Here is an 11,617-nt window from a genome sequence, read left to right on the forward strand (position 1 = left end):
TTAGGAATATTATAGTATAATTGATATTTAAGGCTTCTTACTATAATATTAATAACAAATTCTACAGTTTTCCACATTTTATTATTTTTCTTAATAATCTCAACATCTTTGTGAAAGGAGTACTAATTTATTCTTTTACAAATCAGTTTGTAAAATTCTTTTACAAATTCTTTTACAAAGAAGTCTATAGCTTGTGGAATCAAAATATTTTACCAGATGAAAATTGATATATTCTGTTATATATATATATATTTTACACACTTTAGACTATTTCTAGAAAATTATGTCTGCTTTTATTATACAAATTTAAGATATATAGAATTTCTTACAAATTTAAGATATATAGAATTTCTTACATATATTTTCTTTTTACTCAAAACTACTTTAGAATTAATCCATTAAATTTTTTAAATAATTTTATTATAATTTGCTATTATACTAATGTCCACATAGCTTCATTGGGGAATTTTATCAAACATTTACATAATATTTTATGCCAATATTTTTTAAACTCTTCCAAAAACATATATGAGGATGGAATACTACTTAACATGTTCTATGAGGTCAATATTACTCTGACATAAACTTCACACATTACAAGGAAAGAAAGCTATAGACCAAAATCTGTTATAAATATGGATATAAAAAGGAGTCTCAATTGGGAGTCCAGGGGTGTACCTGTAGGATAAGCACTGGACTGCTAACCCCAAGCTCAAAATCAAGTTGATGGCATTTAACAACAACATCAATTAATAACATATACTCTAGAATATATTATCAAACTGAATCTAACACCATATTAAGAGGTCTATAAACAATAATCAAGTAGAATTTATCCAAGGAAATCAAGGGTGCATCAACATGAGAAGATATGTCAATATAACAAACCACATAGAAAAACAAAAGGGAAGAACCAGTTGATCACCTTGAATTATGTACAAAAAGCATTTGACAAACCCACCATATTTTCTTATTATAAAAAAACTCAAAGTAGAAGGAAAATTACACAACATAATAAAGGAAATCTGTGCAAAACCATAGCTAACATCATATTCAATGGTGAAAGTTTGAATATTTCCACAGACATGATAGGAATCTCTCATCTCATCACTGTTATTAAACACAATAATTAGATTAACTAAATCTGTGGAAAGAGAAATTGGAAAAGTCCATATCAGCAGCCAAAAGAAGGCCAGTGGCACACAGTAGAACAGACCATCAATTGCTCATATTCAAGTTCAGGCAGAGTTGAAGAAAATTAAAACAACTCCACGAGAGGTAAAATATGATCTTGAACATGTCCCTCCTGAATTTAGAGGTCATCTGTGGAACAGATATGATGCATTAGACACTAAAGACTGAAGACAAGAAGAGTTGTGGGATGACATCAAGAACATCATAAAGGAAGTAAGCAAAAAGTCATTAAGAAGGCAAGATAAAAAGGAAAAGACCAAAAGGGATGTCAGAGGAGACTCTACAATTTTCCATCTAGTGTAGAGATGCTAAAACAAATGGAAGAAATGAGGAGATAAAAAAACTGAACAGAAAAATGCAAAGGTCAGCTTGAGAAGACAAAGCCAAACATTATAACGAAATGTGCAAAGACCTGGAGTTAGAAAACCAAAAGGGAAAAACATGCTCAGAATTTTTCAATCTGAGGGAACTGAGGAAAAAAAATCCAGCTTTGCATGCAATATTGAAAGATTCTATGAGAAAAATACTGAATCATGCAAACACCATTAAAAGAAGATGGAAAGAACACACAGAATCACTGTACCAACAAAGAAATGGTCAATATTCAACCATTTTAAGAGGTAGCATATAATCAAGAACCAATGATACTGAAGGAGGGAGCCCAAGGTGCATTGAATGCATTGATAAAGAATGTTATTGTTATGTGCCATGGAGTCGGTTCCAACTCATAGTGACCCTGCACAGGGTTTCCGAGGCTGTTAATCTTTACGGGAAGCAGAACGCCTCATCTTTCTCCTGAGTATCTTTGGCTCTTGAGCATATGGTACCTCTTGAAATGGTTGAACATTAACCATTTCCTTTTGGTACAATAACTCTGTGTATTCCTTCCATTTTTTCTTGATGTTTTCTGCATTATTCAATAATTTACCCAGAGAATCTTTCAATAATGAAAATCCAGGCTTGATTTTTTACTTTAGTTCCCCAACTTGAGAAATGCTGAGCGTGTTCTTACTTTTTGGTTTCCTAATTCCAAATCTTTGCACATTTTATTATAATATTTGGCTTTATCTTCTCGAGCTGATCTTTGAAATTTTCTGTTCAACTCTTGTACCTCCTCATTTCTTCCACTTGCTTTAGCATCTGGAGAGGAAGTTTCAGACTCTCTTCTGACATTCCTTTTGACCTTTTCCTTTTTGTCTTAACGACTTTTTACTCTCTTCACGTATGATGTTCTTGATGTCATCACACAACTCTTCTGGTCTTCGGTCTTTAGTGTTTAATGTATCAAATCTGTTTTTCAGATAACTCTAAATCCAGGTGGGATAAATTCAAGGTCATATTTTGGCTCTTGTGGACTAGTTTTAATTTTCTTAAGCTTCAGTTTGAATTTGCATATGAGTAATTGATGGTCTGTTCCACAGTCTGCCCTGAGCTTGTTTTCCCTGATGATATAGAGCTTTTCCATCTTCTCTTTCCACAGATATAGTCAATTTGATTTCTGTGTATTCCATCTGGTGAGGTCCATGTGTATAGTTGGCTCTTATGCTGTCTAAAGAAGGTATTTGAAATGAAGAAATCATTGGTTTTGCAGAATTGTATCATGCATTCTCCAGCATTATTTCTATCACCAAGGCCATATTTTCCAACTACTGGTCCCTCCTCTTTGCTCCCAACCTTTGCATTCTAATCACCAGTAATGAGTAATACATCTTGATTGCATGTTTGATCGATTTCAGATTGAAGAATTTGGTAGAATTCTTCTATTTCATCCTCACTGGCTTTAGTAATTGGTACGTAAATTTGAATAATAGTGGTATTAACTGGGCTTCCCTGTAGACGCAATGATATCATCCTATCACATACAGCATTGTACCTCATGACTGATCTGGATATGTTCTTTTGACGATTAATGTAACACCATTCCATTTCAATTTGTCATTCTCTGCATAGTGAACCATGTGGTTGTCAGATTCAAAATGGCCAATACAAGTCCATTTCAGCTCACTAATGCCTAAGATATCGATGTTGATGTGTTCCATTTCATTTTTGAGAACTTCCAATTTTCCCAGGTTCATACTTTGTACATTCCTTGCTCCAATTTACAATGGGTGTTTACAGCTGTTTCTCTTCATTTAGAGTTGTGCCCCATCAGCAAATGACGGTTCTGTGGGCTTTTCTCCCATGAGCTTAACTCCATTCACATCATCATGGTCAACTTTACTTTAGGATTCATCTCTTCCCCAGTCGCATTTTGAGTGCCTTCCAACCTGAAGGGCTCATTTACCTGTCCTGTATCTGACAGTGTTTCTCTGCTATTCATAATGTTTTCAGTGACTAACGATTTGGACGTAGTTCGTCACTCTTTCTTCCTAGTCTGTCTTTGTCTGGAAGCTCATCTGAAACCTGTCTACCATGGGTGACCCTGCTGGTTATTTAAAATACCGGTGGCATAGCCCTCAGAATCACAGCAACTCAAGCCACCACAGCATGACAGACAGATGAATGGTGTCTGTTTGGTTTTATGTTGAAACTGTCACTTTAAATTTCAAGGAGATCTGTGCACATGTGTAGCAGAATCCTCCAGCAGTGGGGGTGTGGTATTCATTCACTCAGGTATCCCCTCTAGTTATCAGAATAGAGGTGTGCAGTCAGGGAGAGACCAATGAACAATGGACAGATTAAAAAAAAAAAAAAAAAGAATGTCCACACCTGTATCTCCTCAGTTCTATCAGGTTTTCATGGCTGCTCTGATAGTTCTCCCACTTGGTCTCTCTCAAGATGGCGGCTCTGGGAATAACTGAGCATCTTGAATTAGAAAGCAAAGGATTTCTTGATTCTCCTACAAATCCCCCTATTTGTAAACCTTCAAATCCTCTAAATAATACTTTATATGCGGTTCAGAATTCCAGCACCATCCCCTGAGCCTGCTTGGCCCAGTATTCTGTGTTGTTATTGACGTAGCTCCTCACTGCACGCCTACATGATCTGCCATCTTGATTCAATGTTTATCTGTGCTTTATTGACTATGCAAAGGCTTCCAATTGTGTGGATCACAATAAGCTATGGAAAACATTGTGAAGTATGGGTATTCCAGAGCACTTAATTGTGCTCATGAGGAACCTGTAAATAGAAAAAGAGGCAGTTGTTTGAACAGAAAAAGAAAATACTGAATGGTTTAAAATTAGGAAAGTTGTGCACCCCGGATGTATTCTTTCACCATACTTATTCATTCTGTATGCTTAGCACGTGATCCAAGAAACTGGATTATATGAAGAAAAACACAACATTTGGATTGAAGGAATACTCATTAGCAACCTGCAGTATACAGATGATACAACCTTGCTTACTGAAAGTGAACAGGACTTAAAATACTTAATGATGAAGATCAAAGATTTTGGTATGTGTTGCACTTCAATATAAAGAAACAAAAATCCTCATGACTGGATCAATAAGCAAAATCAATATAAATGCAGAAAAGTTGAAGTTGTCAAACACTTCATTTTGCTTAGATCAACCATTAACATTCTTGGAAGCAGCAGTCAAGAAACTAAATGACCTATTGCATTTGGCAAATCTGCACAAGACCACTTTAAAGTGTTGTAAAGCAAAGATGTCAGTTTGAGGACTAAGCTGTGCTTGTCCAAAGCTATGGAGTTTTCAATAACTGCATATGATGTGAAAGTTGGACAATGAATAAGGAAACCATAGAAGAATTGATGAATTTGAGTTATGGTGTTGTAGGAAGTTATTAAAAGTATCATGGACTGCCAAAATAACAAACAGATCTGTGTTGGTAGAATAGTCAGAGTGCTCCTTGGAAGTCACAATGACCAAAATTTATCTCTCACATTTCATACATAAAAAGTACCATAGACTGCCAAAAAACAAACCAATTTTATCAGCAACTTTTGTTGGAAGTAATACATCCAGAATGGTCCTTGGAAGTATGTGTGGCCAGATTCCATCTCTCATACTTGGAACCTATTGTTAGGTGGGACCAATTCCTGGAGATGGATATCATATTTGGTTAAGTGGAGAGTCAGAGAAGAAGAGGAAGCCCCCAATAAGATGGATTAACACAGTGGCAGCAGCAATAGGCTCAGGGTTAACAAAGATTGGACAGTGCATAGGATCATTATGAGTTGGTGCCAAATCAATGGCACCTAACAACAACAACAACAACAAGAGCTAATAAATTCAGCAAACTTGCAGATACAAGTTCACCACACAAAAATTAAATTTTCTTCTATACTCCAACAAAAAATAATTTGCTTCATCATGTTTTACAAACTATGATTGATGCCACTTTACAACAATAACAAATAATTTACAGAGAAGATATTCAGGTTTTTCTGCAATAGAATCTCTGGGTTGATTTGAATCACTATATCTTCAGTTAATAGCCATATGTTTAACCATTGCTAAAAGACCTATTTCAAAATGGAAGACAGAAATAAGTATAAAAATGAAGACAATGTAACTCTTACAGTAAAATGCAGGACTAATGTTTTGATGCGCAATTTTCAACAATTATTGTTAGAGATCATACAAAAGTTAGTTACAAAAGAAAAAAAAAACTTAGACTTTAACAAATTTTAAAATGATATTGTGTATCAAAAGACAATCAATCTCTGCTACTCCCCATTCAACAGGCAGCCACAGCTTCTCTTGCAGTACAGCCACATCCTTAAGACAGAATGGTGAAGGTTGGAGTCAACAGATTTGGCCGTATTGGGCACCTGGTCACCAGGGCTGCTGTTAACTCTGGTAACCTGGAGGTTGTTGCCATCAGCAGCCACTTCATTGACCTCAACTACATGGTCTACATGTTCCAGTATGATTTCACCCATGGCAAATTCAATAGCACTGTCAAGGCTGAGAAGAGGGAGCTTATCATCAATGGGAAGCCCATCTCTATCTTCCAGGAGCGAGATTCCACCAACATCAAGTGAGGTGCTGCTGGTGCTGAATATGTTGTAGAGTCAACCGGTATCTTCACAACCTTGGGGAAGGCTGGTGCTCACTTGAAGGATGGTGCCAAAAGGGTAATCATTTCTACCCCTTCTGCTAATTCCCCCATGTTGGTGATGGGTGTGAACCATGAGAAGTATGACAACTATCTCAAGATTGTCAGCAATGCCTCCTGCACCACCAATTGTTTGGCTCCCCTGGCCAAGGTCATCATGGAGGGACTCATGACCACTGTCCATTCCCTCTGGGAAACTTTGGTGTGATGGCCATGAGGCTGCCCAGAACATCATCCTTGCATCTACCAGTGCTGCCCAGGCTGTGGGCAAGGTCATAGCTGAATTGAATGAGAAACTTACTGGCATGACCTTCCATGTCCCCACTCCCAATATGTCTGTTATGGACCTGACCTGTCACCTGGAGAAAGATGCCAAATATGATGACATCAAGAAGGTGGTAAAGCAGGCATCAGATGGACCCCTAAAAGGCATCCTGGGTTACACTGAAGACCAGGTAATCTCCTGTGACTTTAACAGTGGCACCTACTCTTCCATCTTTGATGCTGGGGCTGGCATTGTCTTCAATGACCACTTTGTCAAGCTCATTTCTTGGTATGACAATGAATTTGGCTACAGAAACAGGGTGGTGGATTTTATGGTCCTCATGACCTCCAAAGAATAAGAGCACCCTGGGCCACCCGCCCCAGCAACAGCACTAGAGGAAGAGAGAGGCCTTCAGCTTCTGGGTGTCCTTACCCCAGCTCAAGCACCCTACACATGGAGAAGCTTCCATCCTCATAGTTTCCATCCAGTCCCCTTGAGAAGGGAGGGGCTTAGAGAAACCGGTCTTGTCATGTACCATCCATAAAATACACTATCCAGACAAAAAATAAAAAAATAAAAAGACTAACAATAACAACAACAAAAAACTCCATTTATAGAAAAAGAGAAAATATTTGATGATCAATCATATACAAGGTTTCAATATGGAGAAGACAAGAAAGATGAAAAAGATACTAAAAATGAGGAGCCAAAACAGCTGAAGAGAAAATTTCAAAGGGAGGCTCAAGAAGACAAACTCAAATATTAAAATGAAATGTACAAAGACTTGGAGCTAGAAAACCAAAAAGCAGAGTAAGGCAGGGGTTGATGGTGGTTAGGGCAGAAGTGCAGTGAGGATCTCCATCAACAACAACATAGAATACCAGATGAAGCAGGTTCAGGGGTGGTATCAGATATAAGGGAATATTTAGAAAGTTTGAAGGCTTACAGTCAGTGGAATTTGCAGTTGAAGCAAGAAACCAAGTGCTTTCAGATCCAAGGAGCTCAGGGGCTCCCAAGCAGCCATCTTGGGTGAGACCAAAATGTGGAAGGATCAAAGCCACCATGGACTGACACCTGCCAGAACTGCGGAGATAAAGGTGTGTACATTCCGTTTTTTTTCTTTTTCTTTTTCTTTTTTTTTTGTACCTGATCATTGGTCTCTCGTCTGCACACCTCCATTCTGGTGACTCGGAGGCATTCCTGAGTGAGTGGACACCTCCACTCCACACCTGAAGGGTTCTACTATGCATGTGCACAGATCTCAGAATTTAAGGGAAAGGCCCTGCCTAAAACCAAATAGCTGTGAAAAATGGCCACAGAGGACCCTGAATTGTTTATCACTAGGAAAAGGCTCTGAATGGGGGTTATGGAGTAGGGCAGACAACAGCCTAAAAAGAAAACAGGCCAAATTAAATCCTGAGTTATGTCATAATGACCAACAGTGGCATCTTGAAATTTCTCACGTGGCCTTGAGGGCAAGAAGCTGAAAGAGGACATTAAATTCATACTCATATTAGGCTACAGATTTTATTTTTTCTCTTTTCTATGCAATTATAGACTACAGCATTCAATCTGTCTTTTTTGCTGTTGCTATTTTGTTCTTTGGTTCCTTCTGTACCTTTAGGGAGCTCTTTTTTGCCCTACATTACCCAGGAAGAGACAGCAATTGCTGTCATATATTCAAGCTACATTCACACCCTATAAAATCCCACAATCCAGGCAAGAATCAGCCCAGCTGCCACACACCAGGTAGGCAGCCAACACCTATAAGAGTTACTCAAAGTAAGAAGAAAAAAATAAGAAAAGTGAAAAAGAAAGTACATCTGCTGATCACATCTACCTGGAGGCAATCAGAAAGCATAAAAAATACCAAAACACACACCCATCTAAGTATTAAGGCCACAGCTAACTACTGCATATACCTAAAAAACAGAAACAGACATATGAGCATATGTCCAAAAACAAGATAAAGTGACTGAGACAAAAGAGATGAAGGTAGACCTATATTTCATACTGGAAGGAGGTCAGGCTTTTGAAATGCCTGAGAAGGAATTCAGAAAAAAATATTATAAACTGTACAAATACACCTTACACACAAATACAAAAACAGACTAAAAGTCAAAGGATGGAAAAAAATATACCAAGCCAATTGCAATAAAAAAAACGAGAAGGAGTGGCAATACTAATCTCTGATAAAATAAACTTTAAGGCAAAAGCCAGCATAATAATAAAAGATGAATATGATCTTATGATTAAAGGGACAATTGAACAAGATGACATAACCATAATTAATATCTATGCTCCTAATGAAAGAGCTCCAAAATATATTAATCAAAATTTAATAGATTTGAAAAAAGAAATAGACAAGTCTACAATAATAGTGGACAATTTTAATACACCACTTATGAAAATGGATAGAACAATCAGAGAGAAACTCAAAAAATACACAGAGGAACTAAACAACATAATCAGCCAACAGGCCCTCATAGATGTGTACAGAGCATTCAACCCAACAACTACACAATACACATTCTTTTCCAGGGCACATGGAACATTCTCCAGAATAGACCATGTGTTAGGCCACAAAAGAAGCCTCCATAAATTTATAGACATCAAAATACTGCAAAGCATCTTCTCAAACCACAATGCCATAAAATTAGAATTCAACAATAGGAAGACCAAGGAAATAAAGTTAAATACTTGGAAACTGAATAGCAGTATGAAAAACTGAATGTTGGATTTTGTAAAATGAAGCAAGCATAACCTTCATACCAAAACAGGGAAGGACATCACTAAGAAAGAAAATTATAGCCCAATATCACTTATGAACATAGATGCAAAAATTCTCAACAAAATCCTAGCCAACAGAATTCAACAGCACATCAAAAAAATACGAAGTCATGACCAAGTAAGATTCATACCAGGGATGAATGGATGGTTTAACATCAGAAAAACAATCAATGTAATCAACTATATAAATAAGAAAAAGGAAAAGAACTGCATGGTCATATTGATTGATGCAGAAAAGACATTTTACAAAATCCAACATCCATTCCTGTTAAAAACACTTAACAAAGTAGGAATTTAAGGGAAATTCTTCAACATAATTGAGAGCATATATACAAAATCAACAGCTTACATCGTTCTCAATGGAGAGAAACTTAAGGCCTTTCCCTTGTGAACAGGGATCTGTCAGTTTTTCATACTGCAGTGGCTTGTGAGTTGCTATGATTCTGGAAGCCATGCCACCAGTATTTTAAATACCAGCAAGGTCACCCATGATGGACAAGTTTCAGATGACCCTCCAGAAAAAGAAAGACTGGGAAGAAGGAGTGACGAATTACTTTAGAATATTTAGTCATTGAAAACCTTTTTAATAGCAGAGAAACATTGTCAGATATAATGCATAAAAATGAGCCCCTCAGGTTGGAATGCAATCAAATGGTGCCATACCAGGAGTCTGACCTATAGAAACCCTGTATAGAGTTTCTGAGGAGCAGTTGGTGGGTTTGAACCACTGACCTTTTAGTTTACTGTCCAGTGAATCCTTAGGAAAATACAAATCAGATATTTTATACCCACAAGCTTGGGTAATGAATACTGGCTTCTCACAGGATAAACACTGAACCTCTAACAGCAAGGTTGATTACTAACCACTTCTCAGAAACCCTAAACAGGATTTGTATAAGTCAGAACTTCATGAAAATTAACAACAGAATAGATAATGTATTCCTGGTGTGTTGCTGTAGGATAACTACTGGACAGCTAAACACAAGGTTGGCAGTTCAAACCTATCTGGCCCTTGGAAGTACTATACAAGGCTGTTGTGAGTTAACACTGAGTCAATGGTACTTAAAATTCAAAGACGAATAAGATCTGAAAATGGAAACTAGTCATCGCTGGTGAATATGTAGAAAAATTGAAATTCTTTCATTGTGAAAATGTAAAGCAGTGCAGCAACTAATTGAAGTTTGGAATTTCAAATAAACCTCATAATCTTGAGTATTGTCTGTGGGTTTTGCGTGGTCATTGCAATGAATTAGCAAATCCAGTAGAAAGTAGAAAGTGGGAGGGACACCTGGTAGCATAAGGATTATGAACTGAGCTACTAACCATGGGGTTAGCAGTTCGAATCTACCAGTTGCTCTGCAGGAAAAAGAGGTTTTCTGCTCCTGCAAAGATTTTGTTGTTGTTGTTAAGTGCCATCAAGTCAGTTCTGACCCATAGTGACCCTGCATAGGGTTTCCAAGGAGTGACTGGTGAGCTTGACCCACCGAATTGCAGTTCAAATGCCTTTGCAGTCTGGCGCATTAACCCACAACACTACACAGCCTAGGAAATCCTGTACAAGATTGCTATGAGTCAGAACTAACTCAATGGCACATAATCACCACCACACTCCATAGAGAAATAAGGTTTGTCTGACATCTTCACTTGAATCAGGTTGGCCTGATGGTGATTCTCTGTCTCTCTCCACCTCATTAAGTTAGAGAAGTTTAGACCCTTCCTGCAGGCCATTTCTACAAGTAGTTGGGCTATGAAAGCTTTGATGATATAACTCTTCACTGTCTCTATAGATTCCAATGATTTCTACCCTCTTCTTGAAATAAACTGTTGAAAAGAAAATGGTGCATATTTTCAGATTCACCTTCATGCTTCCGCTTATCCCATTAGAGTATTACGTATGCCACTACATTTTAAAGACAAAACCCAAGTAAGACATGTTCAGAGAGAATGATATTGAGGTAACTCAATGTTACCATATTTGCAACCTTAGAGATTTATTAATGTTTTAAACAATTTTTAATGCTTAAAATTAACAAAAACTAGAAAATTGTTTAAAGTTTATCTGATAAAGTTTGTCATAGTTATTAACATATAAGAAAAAAATACAAATAAAACAAACAAAACATAAAATACAAGGAATTTTAAAATGGAGGACAGAATATAATATAATTTTATGACTAGAAATTCCAGATTATAATTTGAAAATTGAGGTTTTGCGTTTCATTTTGCATTTATGAAAGAATGATCAAGGTTGTTTAAAGCTGGAATTTGATTACTTTAGGCTTCTTTTTCAGTCTTTAAAATGAGAAGTTTGCAAGTAAAGTCCAAAATCCCTATCAGTTGTT

The 11,617-nt window shown here is 36.9% G+C and overlaps 1 pseudogene; it reads left to right on the forward strand.

Annotated features, from left to right (window-relative positions):
• The first annotated feature begins 5,891 nt into the window (after window positions 1–5,891).
• On the forward strand, window positions 5,892–6,843 carry LOC102840708 (annotated as a pseudogene).
• Window positions 6,844–11,617: the final 4,774 nt, after the last annotated feature.

This window comes from Chrysochloris asiatica, unplaced genomic scaffold (assembly GCF_000296735.1).
Source record: "Chrysochloris asiatica unplaced genomic scaffold, ChrAsi1.0 scaffold00068, whole genome shotgun sequence".
Lineage (NCBI taxonomy): Eukaryota > Metazoa > Chordata > Mammalia > Afrosoricida > Chrysochloridae > Chrysochloris > Chrysochloris asiatica.